The following is a 27,734-nucleotide window of genomic DNA, read 5'->3' as shown; positions in this document are numbered from 1 at the left end:
GAAGGGAGGAAGACTGGGATCATGAAAGCATGGACCTTGGAACACCGGGTCGGCGTCAGGTATGAACGCTGCCTACACACTTGCTGAGTATTCCTGAGACTTTCCCAGAAGGGAACGGCCTGGGGTAGAAACAAGGGGATCTGGACTGTGTCAGTGTAGTGTCTTGGGAAAGATAGATCAAAGAGAGTTTTGTAGTCTGCAATCAGGAATAAAAGCTGGACGCAGAGTGGACTCTGCACCTCAGTCCAATAGAGGCTGCAGATCCCCCGACCCATTGCACCAGATTTCGTGTTGTTTTCATTCTCGTCACTCACTCCCGGACCTTTGGGACAACAATTGCCTGGAGCCCAACGTTGGGCTGGAGCGCAAGACAGCTACGAGCGAAAGTGAAAATACAGCGCCGCAGAACCTGGGACAGTTGAGAAGCCTCTGAAAATTCCCGCTGGTAAGTCCTCAGGCACTTAACCAGGGTTGAAATGGGAAATGTTGAGTGCAGAACACTATCGCCCATATATTTGTTTATTAAGACAGCTCTTGAAAGAGGGAGTAGCTTCTATTAGTGAAGGGCGATTATTAGAATTGTTACAAAGTGAAGTTGCTCAGTTGTGTCCGACTCTTTGCGACCCCATGGACTGTAGCCTACCAGGATCCTCAGTCCATGGAATTTTCCAGGCAAGAGTACTGGAGTGGGTTGCCATTTCCTTCTCCAAGAATTGTTACAAGCAGTGGATTAATATTGCTGCTGGTTCCCGTCAACAGCCTGAGGTTTATAAGTCTGGGAAAAGGTTGGAGCTGAGTTAAAGAAAGAACATACAAAAGGAACTCTGCCCCCATTTCTATCTGGAGTACATGGGCATTAATTAAGTCAGCACTGGAACGTTTTCAGACTTCTGATTCTTTTGATGACAGTGATAATGACTCTGTTGAAAAACCTCAAAATCAATATAGAGAGGCCAGTCACCAGATTATGTTCAATCAAGGTTATATACCAAGATTAGAACTGGGCAAAAATCAACAAGGAAGAATTTATCTTTTGACAGCTCAAGATTTCAAACCCCTCCCCTTTTTCACCAGTGGCTGCTGCTCGTATTAATCTTCCTCCACCCATACCTACACCTCTTAATTGAAAAGCTAATTAACCTGTGTGGATAGAGCAGTGGTCTCTAAAACAAGAAGAATTGGAGGCTTTACGTGCATTAATTAATGACTGACTTAGCAAGGGACGACTGAGCCCTTCAGCCCTTGGAATTCCCCAGTGTTCGTTATCAGAAAAGAAACCTGGTAAATGGAAAATGCTTACTGATTTGAGAGCTGCTAATGCTGTTATTGTTCCAATGGGTGCTTTACAACCTGATACACCTAATCCTAGTGTGATTCCAAGAAATTGGCATTTGTTTGTTTTTGATCTCAAAGATTGTTTTTTTTTTACTATTCCTTTACACCCTGATGATCAGCCTAGATTTGACTTTTCAGTTCCTTCCATTAATTTAAAGAAGCCACATAAAAAAGTAAATAAAGAAGCCACATAAAGGATTTCAGTGGACTGTATTACCTCAAGGTATGCTTAACAGTCCCACTATTTGTCAAAATTCTGTAGCCAAGGCTTTACACCCAGTGCGACAGTAATTCCCTCATGCAGATAACATTCATTATATGGATGATACACTATGACTACAAAAAAGAGAGGTGACATTGTTGACACTGAATGGCCATGATATTCTTTAGACTCCGCAGAAAACTGGTTAAAATAAAATCTTTTTTGAAATTACAAAACCGGTTCTTCCTGCACGTGCAATTAGGAAAAAGCTGACTTGTTAAAATACCTTTTTGGCGCTCCAATTCTGCCTGGGAAACAAAAACAGGCCTGGGAAAAAACCTGAAGTTAACTCTTATCATGTCCTTGGGATACACAGCCCCCTCTTTCTGGGACTCCAGCCATAAACAAATTGGTAGAACTCAAACCAAGGAAAAAAAAGGGGCAAAAAGATATTTTAAATTTCCAGTGGAAAACTATTAGATCTCTGTCCGTCTGTCTGTCTAAATTCATCCGTGTCTCAGTGTGTGTCTTTGTTTTTGGATAATATGAGGTTAATTTATAAATGAGCTCTATTTAAATTCAGGTTCATGTGAACAGAAAAATATTCAATATTAAATGTCTAACATTAATGTTTGTTTGCTAATCTAATTAAGACGTGTCTTAAGTCATCAACATTGTATAATACTTTTATTGTGCCTAGGTTTAAGATAAACTAAATTTGTCAACAAAAAAAGTAACTATATATATAAATATGCATAAATGAGATGAAAACTTTTAGTTAAAAATAATTATATTTTAGAAATATCTATCTAAAATAATCTCTGAGGATTGGGGTAACTTAAATTTCTAGAGTTGTACTAAACTAAATGATATAAGTTTATTAAGTAGCCAGGTCATTTCCAAATAAAATAAGATTTTAAAACATTAATTACTGAACACTGACTTCCTCTTACAGAAAAACTAAAGAGATTTTGAACTATTAATAAATATGTTTGGTGCCATTCTGAGATGTTCTCTATTTAAAGAAAAAAAAGGCAAATGTTTTTAAAAATTAAAACTGGTATTTATGTTCACCGATCTATAAAATGCTAATATACAAGACAGTTCATGGTTGCTAAAAAAAGTAAGATGTGTATTTTTAATAAAAAGGTATAAGGAATGGAATTACATTCTATTAAGGAAAAAGGAAGTACATCTGAACTTACAAGTGGCTGTTCTCTAAATGGGCAAACAGAGTGATGAATACAGAAGTGTAAAAAAGGTTTGTGACAAGTGGAAGAGAGTTTTGTGCATGATACAAGTTTCTTAAGGCATTAAACTGCCTTTGAAATCTTTTATTGTTACTTTGACTAAGTGAATAACTATTGTTTCACAATGAATATAAGCTAGTACCAATCTGGAATTTGATTTTTCTCTTCCTGTTTAAAAAAAAACAAAGTCTTCTTGGAATATGGCTTTTGATAACAGACTATGTAAATTTCTTTGTCTTTAAGTGATTCATACTTGCTTTTAAAATCTTTTGTTACTTTGATAAAATGAATGAGTGTTATTTCACAATGATCTATGGAAACTATGGCACACATAGACAAAGCTCATTCTGCTTCTACAAAATTAACCCCTCATCAGAAAATTTAAAATGGATAAAAAATGGCTATAAACCAAACAGTCGGGGCTATGGGAAGTCCAAGACGGCCGCTTGGCTTTTCCCGGCTCCCTGACAAACCTCACTTTTATTTGATAGGATAAAGCCTTTCCTGGCTGTAGGGTTAACATCTCACAATGAAAAAAAATGGTTAAAATACATTTTCTGCGATCTCCAGTGATTGGGACACCCACTTTGCTAGACAGGTCGTACAGACATTGACAAAAAACTTCACAAATTTCTTGAAGACTATCGTTTTTACTAATGTCCTCGGTCATCAGGCAAGGACCACGAAACAAAGGGATTGGTTACATGAGATTGAACAGACTGCTAAATATGACTACAATTTTCGTGACTTTTTGTCTGACTTATTACTGGCTTCTAATCTTTGTTTTCAGATGTAAAAAAGCTCTTCTCCTCAAGTCACTGATGGTTTAAAACAAGTTAGTGATTTACACCTGTGGATAAAATTAAAACATTTTTCTGTTCTCTCTGCTTGTCCCTCCAGAAATTAGAAACATCTGGGTTCTGAACAGCTTCATCAAGGTTTAAAAAAACATACTGTCTCCAGACATATACAAAAATCTCAAGAGTATACTGGAGAGCTCTAAAAGAAATATCCACCCAACTGATGTCAGGCCTATGACATCTAATGTTTCTCTGAATCTTAAGTTCTAGTTTTGTTAATTAAGATCTGTATTTACTAAAACTCACTTCTTAGATAATTCCTTATGGTTATGTTACATTGCTAAGAGGCTTCATTAAGTTAAATTAAAAAGGACATTCATTAACTTAAATTAAAAAGGTCCTTCATTAAAAAGGACACTCTATGTTTGTTTCTAAAACTTATCTCAGTAACCAGTCTTTAAATAAAGATCAGATGCTCCAGAATCTGCAACCAGGAAATTAACAAGCTATAGTCATTTAAGAAACTAAGTCAGATGACTTAAAAATTAGGGCTATACCTAATAAAACTTCTTGACTTAAATTCTTACTATGATTTTACTATTACTGCTAACTATATTGTTTTCTATATTGCCTGTTTCAAGAAATGTCCCTTACATTATCAAATGTGTGACTGAGCCACTGATATAATAATGGTATACTGTTCCATATAAAATCCATAGTTACAATGGATATAACTCATATATCTTCCTTTGATAAACTCTCTTATGTACATATGACTATTGATACATTCTCTCAATTTATATGGACTACAAAACATATATACAAAGACAGTTATATGCTTGTTTTGCTGTTATAAAACTACCAAAAACTATAAAAACTGATAATGGCCCTGCTTATACCAGTAGAACATTCCAGCAATTTCTTAAAATTTGATCTATAAAACATCCTACTGACATTCCCTATAACCCACAAAGACAGGCCATAATGGAGAGGGCTAATCAACCACTTAAACATGCAGTACAAAAACAAAAAGGGGGAAATGCCATAGGACAATAACCAATATTGAATAAAACTTTATCTACTCTCAATTTTTGAACATTTCAACACAAACTATGGAAACTACATGACGTTTTCAGAAACTGAGTGACGTTTTCAGGCTACATCCACAGAGACAGCTAAGCCTGTGATTTGGTGGCAAGATCCACTAACAAACTCTTGGTCACCGGGAAAGTTAATTACATGGGAAAGAGAGTTTCCTTGTATCTCCCCAGGAGAAGGTCTAGAACCTGTGTGGATTCCAGCTCGTAGAGTAAAACTGAGCGGAAACAACCAGTGACTCCAGACAACCTCATCATGGTTATGTTTGCCCTGATAACCATCGCAGTGAGTATACCCCTGCTTCGGCAGAAGCAGACAATTATACTTATTGGGCATATATACCTAACCTCCCATTACTAAAACCCATTGATTGGGGAGATTCTATGATCCCCGTTTATGTTAATGGTTCTTCCTGGATACCAGGACCTGAAGATACACGCCTGCCTCTTGTTTAAAAAGAGGAAGGGACTCCCTTCAGTTTAATTATGGGTATGAATCCTGGCCAGTTTGTGTAGGACCAGCTACAGGATGTCTTAAATTTTCTATGCAAGCCAGGCTGTCCACTAATTCTTTAAATCATAGCTATACTAAGGATCAACTACATCTTCTCTCTGGTCTGAGTTTTGCTTATGACGACTCAAAACCCAATAATGACACCAAATCAGACAGACCTTTATGCGAGCATCACAAGCTGCGGACTGAAAAACAAGATCGTATTCAGTAGAATAATTGCCGCAGGACTGAGGGAGTAATTTTGATTAATGGTTTCTATGGAATTGTATGGGACTGGTCCCCCAAGGGGTATGCAGTCGTTAACTGTGCTCATTAAAATCAGTCCTGCAATCCTCACAAAAGGCTGTGCCGGGGGAAAAAAAAAGGCTGTGTTGGCAGGTGCATAAAGTCTTTGACCATATTAACATTACCACTCATTCAGATCATCCAATTATATGGCATGGCAGTGGCATGTCACCCCCCTTCCCACAACTGGATCAAGGAAGAGGGCAAGGAGAGATTTGGAAATTGGCTTTAAGTCTTAGAAAATTCCAAATTTGGGAAGGACATTATTCCGATAAAACTGATCATTCATTGACATTTAATAGCAGTACAAACTGGACATTTTGTATTCAGACTTGTGTGAGAGATCCTTATGTGCTCTTAAAAGGAACAATTTCTATCAATGAAAGTGTACAAGAACTTTCTTGCCAGGATTACAAATTATATACTTGCTTAAATTCTTCACTTTATAATCCTAATCACTCATTTGTTACCTCAAGAAGGAGATTGGGAATACGGCATCTAGTAAATCAAACCAGACCTTGGGAACGCTCCCCTGAAATACATACTCTTTTAAAGGTTATAAAGAAAGTACTGCAACGTTCCAAAAGGTTTATTGGACTCCTCATAGCAGCTATTGTGGGAATTATTGCTATAGCCACGACCACAGCAGTAGCCGGGCTGGCTCTGCATCAGACTATACAAACGACTACATTTGTACAGTAGTGGGACCAAAACACAAGTTCTGCCTGGGGAAGTCAGACCCACATCGACCAAGAAATTAACGAACGATTGACTGATTTAGAAAATTCATTTCTCCTACTAGGGGAGGAAATACAAAATTTAAAACTACAAATTCATCTTAAGTGTGATTGGAATATATCTTCATTTTGTATCACACCTCATAAATATAATCAAGGTGCATATACTTGAGATCAATTATCTAAACATTTGAGAGGACACGTTCATAATAATCTATCCTTAGATATTTCCCAATTACAGGCTACTATTTCTAATATGGAGAATGTCCACTTACAATTACTCCCAGAAACTGATTTATTTAAAGAAATTGAGGAAAGTTTACATAAACTTAACCCCATGATGTGGATTAAAGCTTTAGGAGGAGGATTGCTTGGTACTATAATATCAAGATGTATATTTTTAACTGTTTTGTGTCTAGTCCTTAGATACATGAGAGAAACGATCTGAGAACTGATGAAGAAAGAAGTTGCTCAGACAGCGTATCTACTCCTGCAAAAACAAAAATGGGGAGATGTGGTGGGAATTTCTAATAATGTATTTTCACAGCCTTGAGAAATTTCATAGAAATAGCACCTGGAAAAACAGCATATATCAAGAAACTGTGTTGATGATATATCAATAATGATGAAAAACATTTTTCATGTTTTTCTTAGAATAATTGCCTTGTTACAGACCCCAAGGCCAGACCCAGAAGGGAGGATGACTGGGATCATGAAAGCATGGACCTTGGAACACCAGGTCAGTGTCAGGTATGAACGCCGCCTACACACTTGCTGAGTGTTCCTGAGACTTTCCCAGAAGGGAACGGCTTGGGGTAAAAACAAGGAGATCTGGACTATGTCAGTGTAGTGTCTTGGGAAAGATAGATCAAAGAGAGTTTTGTAGTCTGCAATCAGGAATAAAAGCTGGACGCAGAGTGGACTCTGCACCTCAGTCCCATAGAGGCTGCAGATCCCCCAACCAGATTTTGGTTTTTTGATTTTCTTTTCATTCTCATCACTCACTCCTGGACCTTTAGGGCAACATACTACTACTTGGAGAAACAAACTGAACAAGAAAGTTAAAGATATATGGCACAAAGATTATTAGAAGTAGGAAAGTTGTTGTGGGGTTAACCAGGAGAACCAGGTCCAGACATTGGTTCATGACATTAGTGTTTCTCGAGGTATGAGAAGATGCAAGAATTTGGACTCATGAAAATCTTTACCTGAAAACATCTGACTATCTGAAGGCTTGTTTTTCTGGGTTTTTCCCAGAGCACAGAGTACCTTATTTTTTGTCTCCACCCTGAACTCCTTTCAAGGGGGTGTCAGCATCTTGCAGTGGTCATGATTTCACCTTTGTATAGGCAGCTGGTAAGGGCCAACATCCAGTCATCAGGGCCCCTTCATAGCCACATATTTGACCATGTTATGGGGGCATTTCACAGTCACTGTGTCCCACGGTGCTGGGAAGGCTCATTCCCAGGTCTAACAAAGACTCCATTGACAGGCTACTCAGTGTTGTCACTAGACCAGGCCTTGTAAGTAGCAAAGGTCTCAGGACCATACCTGTCTTACTAGCCTCTTGGTCCAGGAAAGTATTTCATCTTGTTGCTTCTTCCCATATCTAGAGTTACATTATTACAATTATTGATCTCATCTGGAACTGCATATCAACATTTTATCACAGTCTCAGTCACACATTTGGTAACATAAGAAATAATCTTCTGAAACAAACTACATAGAAAATAATACAGCTAGCAGTTATTAATAAGGTCATAAGCAAAAATTTAAGTCACGAACTTTCATTGGTATAGCTCGGTGTAGCCCAGGTCATCTGACCCAGTTAAATGATTATAACCCAGGTGTTAATCTCCTGGTTGTACATCATGGAGCATCTGACCTTTATCCAAAGACTGGTTACTGAGATAAGCTTTAGAAACAATCTTAGAGTGTCCTGTTTAAAAGCTTAATTAAACCTTTTAGCAATATAACATAACAAGGAACTAGCTCAGAAGTGAGTCTTAGTAAGCACAGACCTTAATTAACAAAACTAGAACTTGATATTCAGTGACACATAATTTTTTTTGAGAACTCATTGTGAGGGCATTAACACTGTAGCCAGGGAAGGCTTTCAGTTCAGTCGCTCAGTCGTGTCCGACTCTCTGCAACCCCACGGGCTGCAGCATACCAGGCCTCCCTGTCCATCACCAACTCCCAGAGTTTACTCAACCTCATGTCCATTGAGTCGGTGATGCCATCCAACCATCTCATGCTCTGTCATCTCCTTCTCCTTGTGCCTTCAATCTTTCCCAACATCAGGGTCTTTTCAAATGAGTCAGCTCTTCTCATCAGGTGGCCAAAGTATTGGAGCTTCAGCTTCAATATCAGTCTTTCCAGTAAATATTCAGGACTGATTTCCTTTAGGATGAACTGGTTGGATCTCTTGCAGTCCAAAGGACTCTCAAGAGTCTTCTCCAACACCACAGTTCAAAAGCATCAATTCTTCTGCACTCAGCTTTCTTTATAGTCCAACTCTCACATCCATACATGACCACTGGAAAAACCATAGCCTTGACTAGACGGACCTTTGTTGGCAAAGTAATGTCTCTGCTTTTTAATATGCTGTCTAGTTTGGTCATAACTTTTCTTCCAAGGAGCAATTGTCTTTTAATTTCATGGCTACAATCTCCTCCATCTGCAGTGATTTTGGAGCCCAAAAAAATAAAGTCTGCCATTGTTTCCACTGTTTCTCCATCTATTTGCCATGAAGTGATGGGACCAGATGCCACGATCTTTGTTTTCTGAATGTTGAGCTTTAAGCCAACATTTTCACTCTCCTCTTTCACTTTCATCAAGACGCTCTTTAGTTCTTCTTCACTTTCTGCCATAAGGGTGGTGTCATCTGCATATCTGAGGCTATTGATATTTCTCCCAGCAATCTTGATTCCAGCTTGCGCTTCCTCCAGCCCAGCGTTTCTCATGATGTACTCTGCATATAAGTTAAATAAGCAGGGTGACGATATACAGCCTTGATGTACTCCTTTTCCTATTTGGAACCAGTCTGTTGTTCCATGTCCAGTTCTAACTGTTGCTTCCTGACCTGCATACAGATTTCTCAAGAGGCAGGTCAGGTGGTCTGGTATTCCCATCTCTATCAGAATTTTCCAGAGTTTATTGTGATCCTACCCATCAAATAAAAATGAGGTCTGTCAGGGAGCTGGGAAAAGCCAAGGGGCCATCTTGGTTTTCCTATAGCCCTGGCTCTTTGATTTTCAGCTGTTGTTTATCCATTTTTAATTTCCTGTTTTAGGAGCAGACTATTGCCATGTTTTAAGGACATCAGGATAGCAAAAGTCTTACCATGAGGGGTTATTTTTTGTAGAAGCAGAATGAGCTTTGTCTACATGTATCATAATCTTGAAACTGAAAGTGAAAGTGACTCAGTCGTGTCCGACTCTTTGCGACCCCATGACTATACTGTCCATGTAGTTCTCCAGGCCAGAATACTGGAGTGGGTGGCCTTTCCCTTCTCCAGGGGATCTTCCTAACCCAGGGATCGAACCCAGATCTCCCACATTGCAGGCGGATTCTTTACCATCTGAGCCACAAAGTGCCTGACTCTTTGTGACCCCATGAACTATAGCCCGCCAGGCTCCTCTGTCCATGGGATTCTCCAGGCAAGAATACTGGAGTGGGTAGCTATTTCCTTCTCCAGGGGATATTCCCAACCCAGGGATTGAACCCTGGTCTCCCACACTGCAGATAGATTCCTTACCGTCTGACTACCAGGAAGGCCCACATCATAATCTTAAATATTGTTTAGTTATCTTATCAAAGTAACAAAAAGATTTTAAAAACAAGTATAAATCACTTAAAGGCAAAGAAATTAATAATCTGTTATCGAAAGCTGCATTCTAAGAAAACTTTGTTCTCTAAACAGAGAGAGAAGACCAAATTCTAGTCTGGTACCAACTTACTGTTAATAACAAAATTTGTTTATCTGTTAAATCTTAGAAAGTCTTTTCCATAAATCTTGAAGAACTAGCAGTATTCTTCTAAAGGCATGAGAGTAAAACCATAGAAGGCATGTTTAAAATATGATTCTATTGTAATTGACAAAGAAACCTGGTCATTGTTGTGATATGTACTCTTTAATATGATAACTAGAATTATAATTGACCATATTTTTTCAGGGCATATCAGATCTACATGAATTTCACACAATTTTAGGGTATCTATTTAGTAACATCAACCATACAGTATAACCTGAAAAAGATTTATCACCCCTTCAACAGCACTTCCCATGTAATTTAACTTGTTCAGTGAGCCCAGGTGGCTTAATAGCTCTTTGGAATGTCTCAGGGGCCCTCTGAAGCATCCCAAAGTTAGCTAGAAGTCAAGTTATTTAGGAAGATTTGTCGATAAATATCAAAAGGGTTTATAACTCTCGTCAGGTAGGATCATATAAGTCACTGTGAAATAATAGTTATTTACTTAGCCAAAGGTAACAAAAGATTTTAAAGGTAAATACAGAACAGATCAATTAAGAGGTAAAGAAACTTAAATCTATTATTAAAAGCAGTTCAATATCTGAAGAAAGTATGTCCTCTTAATAGAGAGGAAGGCCGAATTCAAGTTTTGCACCAGCTTACTTTAAACTCATTTAGGTAAACTTAATTAAATTTATTTTAATTTGGTCCTAACCATGCACAAAAATTTTTTTTTCAGGGTCACTTTCCACAAACCTTCTAATCACTTTTTGTAACAGCCACCTGTAAGTCAGACCTACTTTCTTTTCCCTTCATAAAATGTAATTTTATTTTTATACCTTTTTATTAAAAACATATATCCTACTTCCTTATTAGATTAGCAAACATTAATACTATTTAATATTGAATATTTCCAAGTTTATGTGAATCTGAAATTTATTTAGCTTTATTTTTCTTGTATTTAGAATTGTTTGATTTATAAGCGATTACTTTCCTTTAGGCCAATTAAATTCGAACTCATTTACAACTTCAACAATATTATAAAAAAAAAAACAAGACATACCCTGAGACATATATAAATCCAGACAGACAGACTGACAAAGATCTTACAGTTCTCTGCTTGAGATTTAAAATATCTCTTTGACCCCTTTTTTTTCTTTGCTTGAAATTCTAATTTGTCCAAGGCTGAGGTCTCAGGCAAAGTTGGCTGTGTATTTCAAGGACATGGAAAGGGTTAATTTTAAGCTTCTTCCCAGTTGTTTTTAACAAGCTAGTTGTTTTTAATTGTATATGCAAAAAGAATTGGTTTTGTAGTTTCCAAAAGAAAAATTTCTCTCACTCCATTCAATCAGCAATCACGCACTCACAATCATTCAGAGGCTGTCACAATGCCTCCCTTCTCCTGAGTCCCCAGGTCTCCCTATCTGGTGCTCCCTTCCTGGGAGCCCAAGGAGGTGATCAGCCTCCTCTTCTACCTGTTGGGGTAGGACCTGACTGGGGCCTGGCCCGGGCCTTACCTGACCCTGTGGCCACTCCTGGTGAGATGGTCCATCCCTCCAATGAGTCCAGCTGGGGCTCGGTCATCCAGAGAGTCAGAACACGGGTCCGAAAGAGAACCCAGAATACCATCAGGTGGCGCGCCTCCTCACTCGTCTCGGGGTTCCTTCGCTCCAGCCTGGCCGAGCCACCAGTCTGGCGGCTCAAGGGGCCAGCGTGGTTGGAATCTCCCTGGGGCCTCCAGAAATGTTGAAGAAACCAGTACTTGAGAAACCAAATCCCACACTCAGTTGAAGAATCAGGTTTGTTATGCCGGCGGGCCCCAAGGAGTTAACACTCTAAGCTCTGAACCCTGGACAAAGGGGTTACAGCGTTTCTATACATGGACAGACATGATTATGCAGGTTTGTGGGTTTCCAGGAGCTGGGCAATTGCAAAGAGTGGGACAAGGGTGAGTGAAATAAGCTCCAATTCTTAATATTGTGATTCCCCATTTTCTGAGACCTACATGATCCAGACTTTGCAAGGAGCAAGCTGTTACAGAGGCAGAAGGAGCAGGAAGTTAAGTAAAATTTTACTTTTTCCTTTTCAGTGTCACTCGGGGCTCCCTGCTTCTTGGAGACTGGGGTGTGACTTAACTCCAGCCCCATCTGGGGCTCCTGGCCCTGCTCAGAACCTTCCCATGGCTCCTGTGGCCCCAGACCTCACATTTCCTCTTCCCAAGTTCCTCAAGGCCTTCTCGGTCTGCTCACTGCCGTCCTGACCCGAGTTTGGTTTCCACAAGAAGCCTAGCATCATATGGGCGTACACCAAGTCCTCTCCCCATCTTCAGGCTCTCTGACCCTTAGCTATGTGGTCCACCCTACCCCCACCTAGAATTCTTGGAAAGAAAATTTTCTCCATCTCACACCAGCATTGCCTGTCCTCTTGACATTTCCTTAAAATGGAAGCTGAGCCTCTCCCTCCTTGCCCAGCCTTCCTTTCTGTAATCTTAGGGGTCCCCGCTCCCTGGTCCCATCCTCAATCCCATACTTTCTAAATGCAGGGCTCCCGCACCCCGACACTGACTCTTAGGATTCTGGTCCTCCAGGGTCCGGATGTTAATGGTGTGACTCCACGTAACTTTACTCTGCTAACGTCTTCCTGGAATACAGAGTATTATTTGTTCATGTGGTCCACCGAGAGCTTCTGCACTTCTTTTTAAACTGCACTTACACCTGTCCCTCCATTCCTTAGTGGCCCGTCTCTTCCTCTGTGTCAGCTTCCTCCAGAATTTTCTTTCCACGGCTTAGAGCATTCTCCTGGGTTCTGTTCACAATCTCCCCCTCCTTCAGAAAAGTTGGCTGCACACCAGAATTCTTAGAGCCCATTTTCCCCGCTGACTTCTGTTGTTCTCCCGGAAAAACCTCCCAGCAGCTTGTTTGGGAGCCTCCAGGGGGGATGGTGGCCAGCCCTCCCACATCACTGGCAATGTCTCCTTTCGTCCCCAGTCAAGCGCAGAGCTCCCTCTTCTCCCCGGGACCAGCTAGAACGACTCTCACTGCAACACCGAGAAGTCCGTCTGGAAGGGCTGCGCTTCCTCTGCACCAGGAGGCAGAGACAGAAGCTCCAGGCTGGGAAGGGCTGAGCCCAGACGAGCCGATGGGAAGAGTTGAGCTGGGAAGGACGGAGGGGGCGGGTGCTCTGGTCCAGCTGCCTCGCTGGGTGTCCACTGCCGGCCTGGGCCGCATCCAGCACTCCTGGTGACTCATCAGCTACTCTCAGTCCTAGGGGTTGTAAGGTCAGAGGTCATGGCCAAGGGCTCCTGGAGAGGAAGTGACTGACTGTACAGGATGAATGATACCTGGGGGCAGGTGTAGAATGAGAAGCCCCAGTTCTCCGGACACAGAGCTGGGCTCTGCAGGTCTGCCTTCGGATACCTACTGAGCAGCCACTTCCGGCGGCCAGAGCAGAGGCGTGGAGAAACCAGCTCCAGCATCCCCCACAGGGTGCAGACCCGCGGCCAACCACGTTCCTCCTCCCCCATCAACCCTCCAGGGAAATAATCGACGGTGCTAATTACTGCTCACGAATGGCTCCTGGTAAGTCAGGGTGCAGAGGCTCTCCCGGCTCTCCTGCCAGGAGGACAGAAGGCTCTAGGGGAGTCGGCCGGCAGCTGGGACTGGGGCACCCCTCTGCACGGGGGCCTGGGGAGAGAGAGATCCCCACCCACACCCCTGAGTTGTGCCTCCAAGACCCAGGCTTGGGGGCTGCGGACCTGGACTCCCAGCCAGCATCTCAGACTAGGGGATCTTGCGTCCCTGGGACCTGGGCTTCCCCGGCGCCCCATCTCAGAAAATGGCAGTTCTCCCAGATGCGCAAGCACATTCGAGTCATTCTTGATTCAGCCTTTTCCTCCCCGCCTGTTACCAGTTGGAAAGGAAAAAACTCATTCTCTGTACACGTGTTTTTTTTAAAGGTTTACTTGTTTATTTCCGGCTGTGCAGGGTCTTCATTGCCGCGTGACTTCCTCTAGTTGCAGCAAGCAGGCACTGCTCTGGTGGCCGTGCGCAGGCTTATTTGCGGACAGGCTCCAGAGATCTTGGGCTTCAGCAGGTGTGGTTCCAGGCTCTAGACCACAGCCTCGGTAGTTGTGGGGCGTGGGCTTAGCTGCCCCAAGGTATGTGGGTTCTTCCCAGACTGGGGATCTAACCCGCGTCCCCTGCATTGGCAAATGGATTCTTAACCACTGGACCACCAGCGAAGCCCCACAGAGTATTTCTGACACCAGGTGTGTGGTGTTTTCCACACCAGGCAATTCTCTGTGGACACCAACTGGGTGTCGTACGATTTCACTCAACGCTGACACTAACTGGAGTTTGTGCAGACCCCACAGGTTACAGGCTCGGTCCCCTAAGACTTTCCCCACCTCAGATGCCGATCTAAGCGGTGTGTCCCCAGGCCACCCACACTCCCATCTGACACAGCTACGAATCAGGAGTTCCCAGAAAGCCCATTCAAATGAGCCCAGGTTTGCTCATTTGCTATAATGACTCACGGAACCCAGGGAAACACTTATTTACGTGACCAGTGTATCCTACGATGAGGGACACAGAGGCGCAGTCAGATGAAGAGGTCCGGAGGGTCCCAAGTGCAGGAGCTTCTGTCCCCATGGAGCTGGGTTGTGCCATCCCCACACACGGATGTGTTCCTGACCTGGCAAACCCTGTACTTCAGGGATTTCTATGGAGGCTCATCACGTGGGCACGGTCCATTATTAATCCTCTCCCCAGAAGATGAAGGTTTCAAGCTTCTAATCACGGCTTGGTCTTTCTGGTGATCAGCCCCCATCCAGGAGCCAGAGAGACCACCAAGAATCCTCTTAACAGAACAAAAGATACTATCACCCGGGAATTCTAAGGGCACCAGGAACAGGGCTGAGGCAGGGCAGAGACCAGCGCATATATATTTGCAGTGTTAGCTTCTGACATTAAGCTTTTGTCTGCTGGAGGATCTATTTCAAAGGCAACCATCTCGAGTGAACACATTGCCAGCTGTGAGACACAGCTCTGAGCTGACCACCAGCTACGGAGCCTGGGGCCCCAACCATGAGGATCCCCTTTGAGAAAACCCTGGGTGACCCAGATAACTGACCAGTGGATTGACCTCCTCTTTTCTCTTCCTGAGCCCAAATTCCCCCTCTTAGGTTTTAAGATCAGCAAGGAATTTGAGTTTAGGTTCAGCAAAGAGTGAACCCTGGGAACCCCAGCCTCCCCACCCTTGGACCCTAATAAAGAGTGCCCTGTCCGCACCCCTACCCCATCTCTACCCGCAACCTCACCGTGTGGCCCTAGGGTGCTCCGTGTGCCCTCCAGGACCTGTGAGTAATAAATCTGTTTTTTTTTCCAAAGTTTCCTGAGGCTTGTTGCTAAGGTGTGTCTTGTGATCACAGTAAGAACCCCAGGGGCCAGTCCAGCCACAACACGTCTGTGGGGGCCTCACCGTATTGTGTGGCTCAGGGTGGAGCTCAGGCATTCCTCGCCACCAGGCTGAGCCGGCCACAGCAATACTTCTGACGTCCCACCGATCCACCAGCGCGTCCTGGTGCCTCCAGCCCAGAACAGGCTGACGGGAAAGTCCAGGCCTCCTCTTCCCTCCCCTGACACAGGTCCTCCAGCTCCCTTCCAGGCTCCTCTCCCGCGGCGGCAGAGATATTCAACAAAACTCCAACGAGTTCATGGCATCCCCCTGTTCAGAGCCCCAGCAGTACCCACTGCACTGAGAAGATCCCAGCGCCGCGTCCCCTCCCCACAGGTGCTGGAGCATCCTCCGTGCTCCCCGTCCTCACTGCTGACCCACAGCCGGCCCCATGGGGCCTCTCTTTCCTCGACACCCTTGGCACGTGCTGCTGTCTGCCCGGAAAGTCTCGACCGACATCTTCGCTTTTCCTTTGGCCTTAGTTTAAGTGACACCCTCTCTGTGCTGCGGGGAAAGTGTGGAAGACATCAAATGGGCAGATGAGAGGCCTGAGCAGCCTTCCCAACGTGAGTACAAGTCTCCGGGGATCATCTGGTCCCGTAGGGGCGTGTGTGTGCCTGTGTCTGTGATGAGGCTGGCTGACAGCTCTGTGGAGACAGAAGTTAACTGACAGCAATGCCAATCAGGTCTGCCCCTAGAAAAGCCAGCCACGCCCCACCAATGTGACCGGCCAGGCATCAAACCTTAACCCCTGCATTGGAAGGAAGATCTTAACCACTGGACCACCAGGGAAGTCCCTAGTCCCTAAACAGTCTTGCATCTGTGATTAGCAAATGGATTTCACCATTCCTGACGTCCCGTATATATATCTCTTCTTCCGTTTCTCTTTTAAATCAGTTGTAGTATCTTGATGGTTTCCTTCTTTGTGAATGAGTTAAAATCTCTGATACGTGCCACTTTTATACTTATTTGAAAGTCATGCTTTTACCTTTTTTGAAAATTACACTCCTATTCAGTTCTTTATCTTCTGGCTGTGCCAGGCCCCAGTTGCAGGGCTCCAGAACTTTGATCTTCGAGTTTCATTGCATCATGTGGGACCTTTTTTAGTTGCAGTACAGGGAATCTTTAGCTGCAGCATACAAACTCTTCCTCAGTTTTGGTAGGTGGAATCTAGTTCCCTGGCCAGGAATCGAACCTGGGCCCCCTGCATTGGGAGCCAGGAGTCTTAGCCACTGGACCACCAGAGAAGTCAGGTCACTTTTAACAGCTATTATATCCACAGTTCTTGAGATGTAGTGTCGCCCACTTTTGTTGAGTCAATTGATTACTTAATGAAACAGTTCACAAGTTTTTTCCTGATAAAACAGGCTATAGATTCTATATTTACCCTTTTATATTACTGGAACCATGTTGTTGTTGAATCGCTCAGTTGTGTCTGACTCTTTGTGACCCCATGGACTGCAGCACGCCAAACTTCCCTGTCCTTCAACATTTCCCGGAGCTTGCTCAAACTCATGTTCATTGAGTTGGTGATGCCATCCAACAATCTCATCCTCTGTCATCCCCTTCTCCTCCTGCCCTCAATCCTTCCCAGCATCAGGGTCTTTTCAAATGAGTCAGTTCTTTGCATCAGGTGGCCAAGGTATTGGAGCTTCAGCTTCAACATCAGTCCTTCCACTGGAACCATGATACTATATTGTTTTCTAAGTGTAATTATTTGGGTAGCTTCCCATGACAGTAAACTATTTGTTCATAACATAATTATTAATACTGGACACTCATTCTTTTTACTGTTGTACAGAACACTTCAGGAAACAATCTTATTCAGAAATCTTTGAAGAACATCTCTGAGTACGTTCTGGAGTTACGTTCCTAAAAGAGAAATTGCTAGGTCAAAGGTTGTTAAGTGTATATACAGGTTTTGGCATGTATTGTCAAACGAGTCTCTATTCTAAAATTGTACAGTGACTTGTTTTCCTTTCCTCTCTTTGCCACAGAAAGGTGAAATGCAAATATTTGCCCTCATATCCTGGCAGAGTCTAAAGATTCTGTCTTTCTTGCCCTGGAGGAAAGAAGAACGAGTTCTCCAATTGCTAAAGACTTGATCTCAGGCTAACCTTGCCCTCAGGTCTGCTGGGAATGATGAGGAGACAGGAAATGCTAGAAACAGGAAGAGGGAAGGAATTCCCCCAGTCTAAATGAAGGGAGGACCAGAAAGCCTGGCGAAGTTCTGTGCCAGGGCTCTGCTCCATGCCTCCAGAGCCCAAGGAGCCCAGGTTTCACCAGGTGCCAGGGTCTGGGAGTGCCCAGAGAGGACCCACCTGACCAGAATGTGGCCCTCACCCACGCCTGCCCAGCACCCAGCTGTGTTGCCAACCTCCCCCACCCCACACCTGCCACCTCCACCCTCCCCCAGCAAAGCAGACATCCGGCCAGGATGCCTTGTTGGGGCCCAACTTCATGTCACCTACAGGCTGCAAATACCTGCCTCCTCAAGCCCCCAAGTGCATTAGCCTGGCTGTTCCAGCCCACCCCCAATAGAACAATTAAAGGTTAATATCCACTGAGACACAGGACCTCCAAGAGACTCAGACTCCAGCCACCCTGTTCTGTTTCCTGCCTGTAAAGAACTGGCTGTTCAGTATTTTTTATGTTGTCCCTGCACTTGTCACCTGTCCTGGGGGCGGGCAGGGGGGTGGTCAGGAACTTCCTTGCAGGAACTGCCTGGAACAAGCCACAGACTCTCTGAGCTGGGACAGTGTAGTTACTGTCATCTGCGTTTCTCCTGCTTTCTCTCCCAACCTGATTAAACCCCTGTGTCCTTCTCTGGTGCTTCCCATGGGCCCCGTCTCTCACAGCGGTCCTAGACCCCAGTTCGCAGGGCTCCAGAATCATCCACACTTCAGTTGCAACTGCCAGCTGCCACACTCAACACATGACCTCACTTCAGCCTCCTTACTCTGCTCAGAGCACTGTCCTCCCCACCGGACCTAGGAGGAAATGAGCACAGAAAGGGGAGGAGCTCACCCCAACTTAGAAGACTGGGAAGAAAGAAGGCCAAGAGTGAAATGCCCCGTGGCCATTTTAAGACCTTGATAATCCATAAACCTGAAGCCTCCACTACGTGCCATCAACAGGTGAACACACACCTCCTTTTGCCCAGTGAATATAATGACCCCTTAACTACACGCTCTGAGTTGCAGTTGGCAAATAAACATAGTGACTTCTTGGAGACATTTAATACACACCTATTCTTTTCAATTTGGCAGCTCTGTTTTCACATTTGAGAGTAAGAACTCTTTTTCAGGACGCAGACATTTTTTAAGTCCTACCGTGAAAGGCTACTACAGGGTGAAACCTTGTTGGTCTTCGCCCCCTCCCACTGCAACACAATCCCCATTTCACACACAAGAAAACCACACACAGGATCCCTCAGGGTGCAAGCAGAAGAGGGCTGTGACTCACCCTGGTTGAAGCAAAATAGCATGACTGTGTTACTACCAGTTTACTACTCCCGGAAACACCTGACCAGGAAGAGAAAATGTGCAAATAATTTTACACCTTGACCTCAGAAAAATCCATCAAAAACCACACGATTTTTGAAAACAGGTAGTATCAAATAACTGGCGAAGATCCAAGACTCCCTTGCTGAGACTATAAACCCTCAACTACCATGACCAACAGCCCTAAACTATGTAACATGATCCCTACCGATCCTCATTAAGGTCCACCTTAAATTAAGCCAGACTCTGAAACCTATCTCAACTTTGCCCTCTCCAGGAAGGAGTCTTTCAAGATGCTGCTCCCTGAAAAAGGGAAGCAACAAACGCAGTTTTGCCTTAGCGACAGGCTGTTTTGATGGTATTTTCAAGGAACCAGTATTTGATAAGGGGAACAGGACCGACACAGCTGGCGCAAAGCGCCGCAGTAAACCCCCCTGGAGGGGTGGGCGTGCTGAGTTGCTTCAGTTGTGTCCGACTCTTGGCGACCCCATGGACTGTAGCCCACCAGGCTCCTCTGATCTAAGGGGCTCTCCAGGCAAGAACCCTGGAGTGGGTTGCCATGCCCCCCTCCAGAGGATCTTCTCCACCCAGGGATTGAACCTGCGTCTCTTACATCTCCTGCATTGGCAGGCGGGCTCTTTACCACTAGCGCCACCTGGGAAACCCTGAGGGGTGGGCGCTACCTGCCAACAGGGACAAAGGGGCACAGGTGCCTGGGAGTCAACCCACAGCGTCTGCCGCAGTAACCCGAGCCCAGCCGGGTCAAACGCCTCGCCCAAGGCCACGGAGACTGTTGACAAACAGCTGGGAGGAGAACGCAGGCCTTTCCGCCGGGCGAGGCATGGCCCTCGTCCGCACCTGCACGGGAAGCCTGGGAAGCTCCGTCCCTGATTTCCCGGGCTCTGCGGCCACAAGGTGACTCAGGAGGAAACTCCTGTCCCTCGTCCCTCCGCACTAATCCAGCCCGAGGACAATGTAAACTAATTGCCTAGAGATTAATTCACTCCAGCCAGCTAATGACCCAGGCTTACTCTGGACACTCAGCCGGCGGAAGCACGGGGGATGCCGGGAAGGCGGAGGACAGTCGACTTCCGGCTGCAAAGGCTGCCGGGTAGGGGCTTAAGGTGGGTGTCCGCGTGACTGGGTGGTGGGTCGAGAATTCTGGTTTCTCAGACTAGGGCCCGCGGTGAGGGGCGAGCCCTCCGCGCTTCGAGACCCCTGCTAGCGGCGCCGGTCCTGGACGAGCCCGAAATACAAGGAAAAGCGCCTCCATGATCCAGGAGCCCCCAGAGGCCGCGGACCCCAAGGGCCTCTGGCCTGAGCTGCCGATCAGATTGTGTCTGGCGCCCTCCGGTGGCCGTTTGGGGGACTCCAGCCCGGCTTTCTGCTTCCCACGGAGCCGCATTCTTCCTCCCGCTTTTGTTTCCCCGCCTAGTGGAGGAAGTAAAATATACACCTAACCCTTGGCCAGCAAGGAGATCCAACCAGTCCATCCTAAAGGAAATCAACCCTGAATATTCATTGTAAGGACTGATGCTGAAGCGGAAGCTCCAGTACTTTGGCCCCCTGATGCGAACAGCTGACTCATTGGAAAAGACCCTGATATTGAGAAAAATTGAGGGCGGGAGGAGAAGGGGGCCACAGAGGATGAGATGATTGGATGACATCATTGACTCAATGGACATGAATTTGAGCAAACTCTGGGAGGTAATGAAGGACAGGGAAGCATGGCATGCTGCAGTCCACAGGGTCATAAAGAGTCGGACGCAACTGAGCAACTGAACAACAATATAAATCAAAAATGGGAGGAGAGACTATGTTGAGTTTTGCAAGATGGATGTGCAATACAGTCTTTTATCTTTTAAAACTCATTGTTAAAAATTACATTATAGGGATTTCCCTGCTGTGGACCAGTTTAGTGGTTGAGGATCCACCTTCCAAGGCAGGGGAAGGGGTTGCAGTTTCTATCACTGGTCGGGGAACTTAGATCCCACATGCCGGGTGGCAATTAAGCCTGGTCGCTGCGACTACTGAGCCCAAGCACTCTAGAGCCTGTGCTCCACTAGGAGGGAAGCCCTCACATGGCAACAAAGACCCAGTACATTAAAAAAATTGCATTATATAAATTTACAATTAAATTATATTGACAAAAGTAGCAAATAAAAGTAATCACTTCTATTTATTTTACTATTATCTATGTTCTTGAGGTTTTTGTATCTCTTATATCCATATGGTGGAAATACCAGTGATGTGCTTCTATACATTTACATCTGACTCCACCTTCAGTGACCACCTTGGTAGTCTGACATCACCCATAAAGAGAATATTTACACCGAAATTGGCAAACTCTAGAAATCAGTCCCCACCCCACCCCCACTTCCCATGGGGGTCAAACATTCACCAGCACACCGCTTTGGTCAGACAAGGGTAGGGTGGACAGAGAACAAGCCCCACATCTGGAGGGGGGGGGGCTGTGTGTGGTGGGGTGGGCAGCATAGCAACATAATTGCTTTCCTCTTGAAGGCCCAGCACAGGTCCTGACCACGGGTGCTCAGTGAGTGAGGAAGGGAGAGAGAGAGGAAATTACCTGCTAAACTGGGCTGTCTCTCCATTTTCTTAAGATCAACTTGTCCAACCTTGACTGTGCCTCTCAACTGACCTTTTTCCAAGTGACCTAACAGTGCTCACTGCATAGTGTGCAAGGCCTTGAATGCCAACAATTCAAGTAGTTTCCCTGGTGAAGTTCAGGCAGGGAAGGATTTTGAGTTGGGGGTGATATAATTCAAATTTTACTTTGGGGTGAGAATTGGGCCTGTGTGCAGGACAGGTTGAAGAGAGGAAGGAACGGAATCAAGGAAACCGGCCTGTTCATTCAAGACTTGATTCAGCACTCAGGCCCTGTGTAGGGGCCTGGCTGTGAAAAACAGTGTAAATCACAATCCATGGCCCCGGGGAGTTCAGGAGATAGTAAACTGACAAATACTACGAGTGTGATAAGTGCATTGAAAAAAGCAGGTCCAGGTGCCAACGGGTGACTCACTCTTCCTGCACTTGATCTTAGCCAAAAGGCCAACAAGCAATTGACTCATTCTTTCTGGAAGAGGCAAGGAAGATGTGACCCAGCCCGGACAAGTGGGGCTTGTAGCTGTCAAAAGAAGAGGGGCGGGTCCCAGGCTGAGAGAACCGCTCAGGCAAAGGCCTGGGTCTGTAGAGGGCCTTGGAGATTGGGCTGGAAGAGGAGTGCTGAGGGGAGGGAGATGGGTCTGGAAACATGGTGTTCCCACGGCCAAGGCTAAGCCGCAGTGGTCAGCATGGGGGCACAGAGCCAGTCCTGACCGAGTGGCTGGGGGGGTGTTCCCTGTATTCTCCTGTCCTGATTGCCGTGTCTGCAGCGACACGCGGTTCCAGCCACATCTCCTACCTCCTTCTGTGATCCAGCCAGAAGGAATACTGACTCCCAGTGTGGCTGAAGGTTCCTGACTCCACACCTGGCCCATGCTGCCTGTCAGAAGCTCTTTTCAAACACACTTGTTTTCTCTGTCTCTGTCTGTCTGTCTGTCTCTCTCTCTCATAGACACACACACTCCATTTTGGAAACTTTATGCAACTTCATCATTTAGCTGGGTGTCTGGATTCAAAGTCAGTCCCCTGAAGATATTTTTAAAAAATAATTAGGGACTTCCTTGTTGGTCCAGTGGTTAAGACTCTGCGCTCCCAAGACAGGGGGCCTGGGTTTGTTCCCTGGTCAGGGAACTAGATCCCACACGCCATAACTAAGAGTTTGCATGCTGCATCTAAAGGTCCCAAGTGCCACAACTGACAAAACACAGCCAAATAAACTAATAAATATCAAGAGTAAGAATAAATAAAGAAATGGGCAAAGGACCTGAGTCACTAGTTTTCCAAAGAAGACACATGATTTCCAATAGGTATATGAAAAGATACTTGACGTTCCTAATCATTAAGAAAATTCAAATAAAAATCACAATAAAAAAGAAAAAAAACACACTGAGATATCACCTCACACCTGTTAGAATGGCTAATACATATGACTTATGGAATCTTAGTTCCCTGACCAGGTATCAAACCCAGGCCTACGGCAGTGAAAGCCCAAAATCCCTGAGGATGGCTAATATTAACATTAAAAGACAACAGCTAACAGGCGTTGGGTAGGGTATGGAGAAAAGTGAACCCTTGTTCATTGTGGGTGGGAATATAAATTGATATAGACATTACAGAAAACAGTATGGCGGTTTATCATAAAAATACTATTAACTTATGTTTCAGCAATTCAACTTCTAGGTAGATATCCAAAGGAAATAAAATCAGTATTTCAAAGATATTTGCACTCCCATGATAATTGCAACAGTATTCACAGTAGTATGGAAACAACCCAAGTGTCCATCAATGGATGAATGGATAAAGAAAATGTGGTGTAAATATACAGTGGAATATTACTAAGCCATAAAAAGATGGAAATCTTGGATTTCCCTAGTTGCCCAGTGGTTAAGACTCTGCTCCCAATGCAAGGGGCATTGGTTCAATCCCCAGTTTGGGAATTAAGATCCCACATGCCTCACAGCACAGCCAAAAAATATATATTGTTTGTAATTAAAAGAAAAAAGAGGGGGGTGGGAATCCTGCCATTTGGGACAATGTGGATGAACCTGGAGGACATTATGCTAAGTGAAATAAGCCAGACACAGAAACACAAAAACTGTATGACCTGACTTCTACATGGAATCTAAAAAGCCGAACTCAGAGAAGCAGAGAGTACAGTGGTGGTTGACAGGGGCTGGGCAGTGGGGGAAATGAGGAGATGCTGGTCAAAGGGTACAAATTTCTGGTTATAAGACTGATAAGTTCAGACTTCCCTGGTGACTGAGTGGTTAAGGGTCCACCTGCCAATGCAGGGGACCTGGGTTTGATCCCTGGTCCGGGAAGATACCCCCTGCTACAGAGCAGCTAAGCCCGTACACAACAACCACTGGGTCTGTGCTCCAGAGCCCATGAGCCACAACTACCAAGCCCACACACCTAGAGGCCGTGCCCGAAACAAGAGAAGCCACCGCAACGAGGAGCCTGCGCAAAGCAACCAAGAGTAGCCCCTGCTTGCCGCAACTAGAGCAAGCCCCAGCAGAGCAACGAAGACTCAGTGCAGCCAAAAATGAATGTAAAAAAAAATCTGAGAAATGATGAGTAAGTTCTGGGGACGGAATGTGCAGCATGGTAACTACAGTTAATGATACTGTATTGTATACTCAAAATGTGCTAAGAGATTAAATATTAACTGTTCTTACCACAGGCGACACAGTGGTAAAGAATTTGCCTATGACGCCGGAGATGTGGGTTTGATCTCTGGGTCAGGAAAATCCCCGGGAGAAGGAAATGGTAATCCACTCCAGTGTTCTTGCCTGGAAAATTCCATAGACAGAGGAGCCTGGCGGGCTACAGTCTATGGGGTCGCAAAGAGTTGGACACGACAGAGTGACTGAGCAAGCATGCACATTCTTACCACACCCCACACCCCCCCCCACACACACACAATGGTAACAGGTGATGGATGTGTTAATTAGCTTGAATGTGGTAACCATTTCACAATGTATACATATATCAAATCATCACATTGTACACGTTAAATATGTACAGATTTTATTTGTTAATTATACTTCCATAAAGTGGAGTGAGTCAATAAATAAATACCATCAAAGAGAAAGAAGGGAAAAACAAACCAGATGGTCTGGCAGAGATTAATCTGTTTTGCGTACTTTGAGAGGTCAGTTAGTTAGTAGAGCAAAAGTCTACCCACTCTGTCCTGAGTAGGTTTCCTTGGGGTATCAGAGAAGACAGTTTCAGTTATTTCTTGACTCTGGGGAAACCTTGAGAGGTGTGTGGCAGAGCCCAGGTGATGAGACACACCTGTGTGACACCTGCCTTTGTCCTTCATTAGTGCCTCGTGCCTCGTCCAGGTGTGCACCATTTCCCTCGTCAGAATTTCTCCACATCCATGTGTGCCCAGCTCAGTCATTGTCCAACTCTTTTGTGACCTCATGGATGGCAGCCCTCCAAGCTCCTCTGTCCATGGAATTTTTCAGGCAAGAATACTGGAGTAGATGGCCATTTCCTACTCCAGGGAATCTTCCTAACCCAGGGATCAAACCCATGTCTCCTGCATCCCCTGCCTTGACAGGCAGATTCTTTACCACTGAGCCACCTGGAAAGCCCAAATTTCTCCACAACCCCTTCAAAGCAGGCTCCTACGGCACCACGCTTGACAGAGGCTATTTTGACGTGGAGTGGTTAGTTGGTGCCAGTTCAGAAAAATGGTTTTGTGGCAATATTTGAGTCCCTGAATATCAAACACTGGGGAAGGGCAGAATGATCTGAAAACTATCACAAGTATTGTAAGAACATATATTGCATTCAGTTGTTTAGTCAACCCAGGCCTCTTTTGGGGGGTAAATGTCAAGGATCAGACTGGTCAACCACCAGTCATCAAGTGGCTTCTGAAAATGGATGGACTGTTTTATCTGGGTAGGAGTCAGGAGTAAATTACAGGGACCCTCACTTGTTTAATTAATTAATGGCTGTGTTGGGTGCTCGTTGCTTCACACAGACATTCTCCAGCTACAGCAAGCAGGGGCTGCTCGTCATTGCAGTACCTGGGCTCCTAGTCTCGGTGGTTTCCCTTGTTGCAGAGCACAGGCTCTAGGTGAGAGGACTTCAGCAGTTCTGACGCACAGACTCAGTGGTTGTGGTGTACAGCACAACCTGTTTCCACTCTGCAGCATGTGGAAACTTCCTGGACCAGGGATCAAACCCATGTCCCCTGCATTGGCAGGTGAATTCTTAGTCACTGCCACCAGGGAAGTCCCCTTATTTGTTTATTATTTGTTTATTTTTGGCTGCACCTCTTTGCTTGTGGTATCTTAGTTCCCAGATCAGGGATCAAACTTGCATCCTCTGCATTGGAAGGCAGAATCTTAACCACTAGACCACCAGGGACGTGCCAATTTCAGCACTTTAAAGATGTTCCATTGTCTTCTGGCCTCCATTATTTATGCTGAGAAGTCAGCAAATTCTACAAACTTGAACTGAAAGGGACAGTTCTTTAGATTCCCAACTTTCTACAGACAAGAGGCCGGTTGGCAGAGAAAATTATTCAGTTATAGACATGAACCGTGTCTTATGGGAAAGCACAGATGATTCAGAGGCCAAAGCCAACAGCCCAGAGTGCAGAGTTGAGTCATGAAGAACTTCTCTCCAGGACGCTGGACAATATGCACACCCGCTCCTGAGCAGGAGGGGGCAGCACGTTGCGTAGCGAGATTTCAGATATGCTATGGACCAGTCCTTGCTGTGAGTGGGTTATCTCGTGGTTATCCTGTCCCTTCCTCACCCCTGAATGTTGGGTGGGCAGGGTGACCTCTTTAGTTCACAGTTCTTCAGATCAAGAGGAATTATGCCCAAGAAGCCTCGACTGCATGTAAATCTAGTTTAGTTGATAAGACCCTGGACCTCAAGGCTGGCTGATACCATAATGGGATGAGACTTTAGGGGGTATGGCCAAGTCTTATAGTGTACTGTTTGTTTCCTTTCTTAATTTTTTCCCCTTAAGTTAATAATCGCCTTTGTTGTTGTTGATTTCCTTTCTACCTACCCACACTTTATGACTCTCCACCAGAACAATCTCATTAAGGAACATATATCATTTCTTTTTTTTTTTTTTCCCCTTCTCCTTTTTAATCCCACCTTGATGCACCCATTTTCCTTTTTCCAGGATACTTGCTCTCTGGGCAGCTCTGTCGTCCTGGGAGTTCCCTTTCCCATCCTGGGGTTCCATTGGTCTTTCTCCTGGTTGGGGTTTCCTGTCCTGTGTCTCACGTCTTCCTCTTGGCTTACATTCTCCAGATGTTTCATCCGACTGAAAAGATAGCGCAATGGCAGAGGGCACGATGAGGACACTGTGACATCAGCATTCCTGTCTCTTCTGTCACGGTGTTCGTGAATGAAGGCCACCCTCTCTGCTTGGGGCACAGTTACCATTCTGGAATCTCCCTTCACCAGCATCCCACAGATTCCCTTCTCCCTCTTCTGAGTTTGACCTCTGTTTTCTACAGCCCACATTTCCTACTTTTTTGGTTTAATTCTTCTTTAGTCAGAGAACATCTCCCTACCCCCACCCCCACAGTGGCTTCCCAAGAATTGTGCCTGGGGGATAAAATTTCCTGAGACTTTCCATGTTTCCAAATGTTTTCATTTCACTCTCACACTGGAGTCAGTGTGGTGGCTATTGCTTCTTGCTGACCTGTTTCCTTCCCTTCTCCTTTCTGCTAACAAACTGTGCTGCGGCCACATAGTAGCAGTGTCACCAGCCTGGGCAACTTATGAGACAGTTGAGAACACTTCCCTGGGAGTGTTCACATTGGATGGGACAGAGGCGGGCTCCAGCCTTCTTCACTGGCATCCCTGGAGGAAGAGACTGCAGTGTGCCTGGCTCCAGGAGTCATCTTGGAGACTGGAGAACCAAGTCACCACCTGGGGGCTAGAAGGAAGGCCATCTGTCCACCGGGACCCAAAGCT

The 27,734-nt window shown here is 45.0% G+C and overlaps 1 long non-coding RNA gene and 1 other non-coding gene across 4 annotated transcripts; one reads left to right on the top strand and one right to left on the bottom strand.

Moving 5' to 3' along the window:
* Window positions 1–37: 37 nt before the first annotated feature.
* LOC122702082 lies at window positions 38–13,893 on the top strand. 3 transcript variants are annotated; one of them, XR_006343180.1, is made up of 4 exons: window positions 38–445; window positions 4,859–4,970; window positions 6,875–6,959; window positions 13,182–13,893. It is a non-coding gene; the product is annotated as an uncharacterized LOC122702082 (long non-coding RNA). The 3 variants fall into 3 exon arrangements; XR_006343178.1 differs by having other exon boundaries at window positions 12,284–13,893; XR_006343179.1 differs by having other exon boundaries at window positions 6,875–6,970.
* A 2,929-nt stretch (window positions 13,894–16,822) lies between these two features.
* Window positions 16,823–16,895, bottom strand: TRNAG-CCC. Its single transcript has one exon. It is a non-coding gene; the product is annotated as a tRNA-Gly (tRNA).
* Between the last annotated feature and the right edge of the window lie 10,839 nt (window positions 16,896–27,734).

Source organism: Cervus elaphus, chromosome 10, assembly GCF_910594005.1.
Source record: "Cervus elaphus chromosome 10, mCerEla1.1, whole genome shotgun sequence".
NCBI lineage: Eukaryota > Metazoa > Chordata > Mammalia > Artiodactyla > Cervidae > Cervus > Cervus elaphus.
Note: the sequence above shows the minus strand (reverse complement) of the source record. Positions and strands in the feature narration are given on the sequence as shown.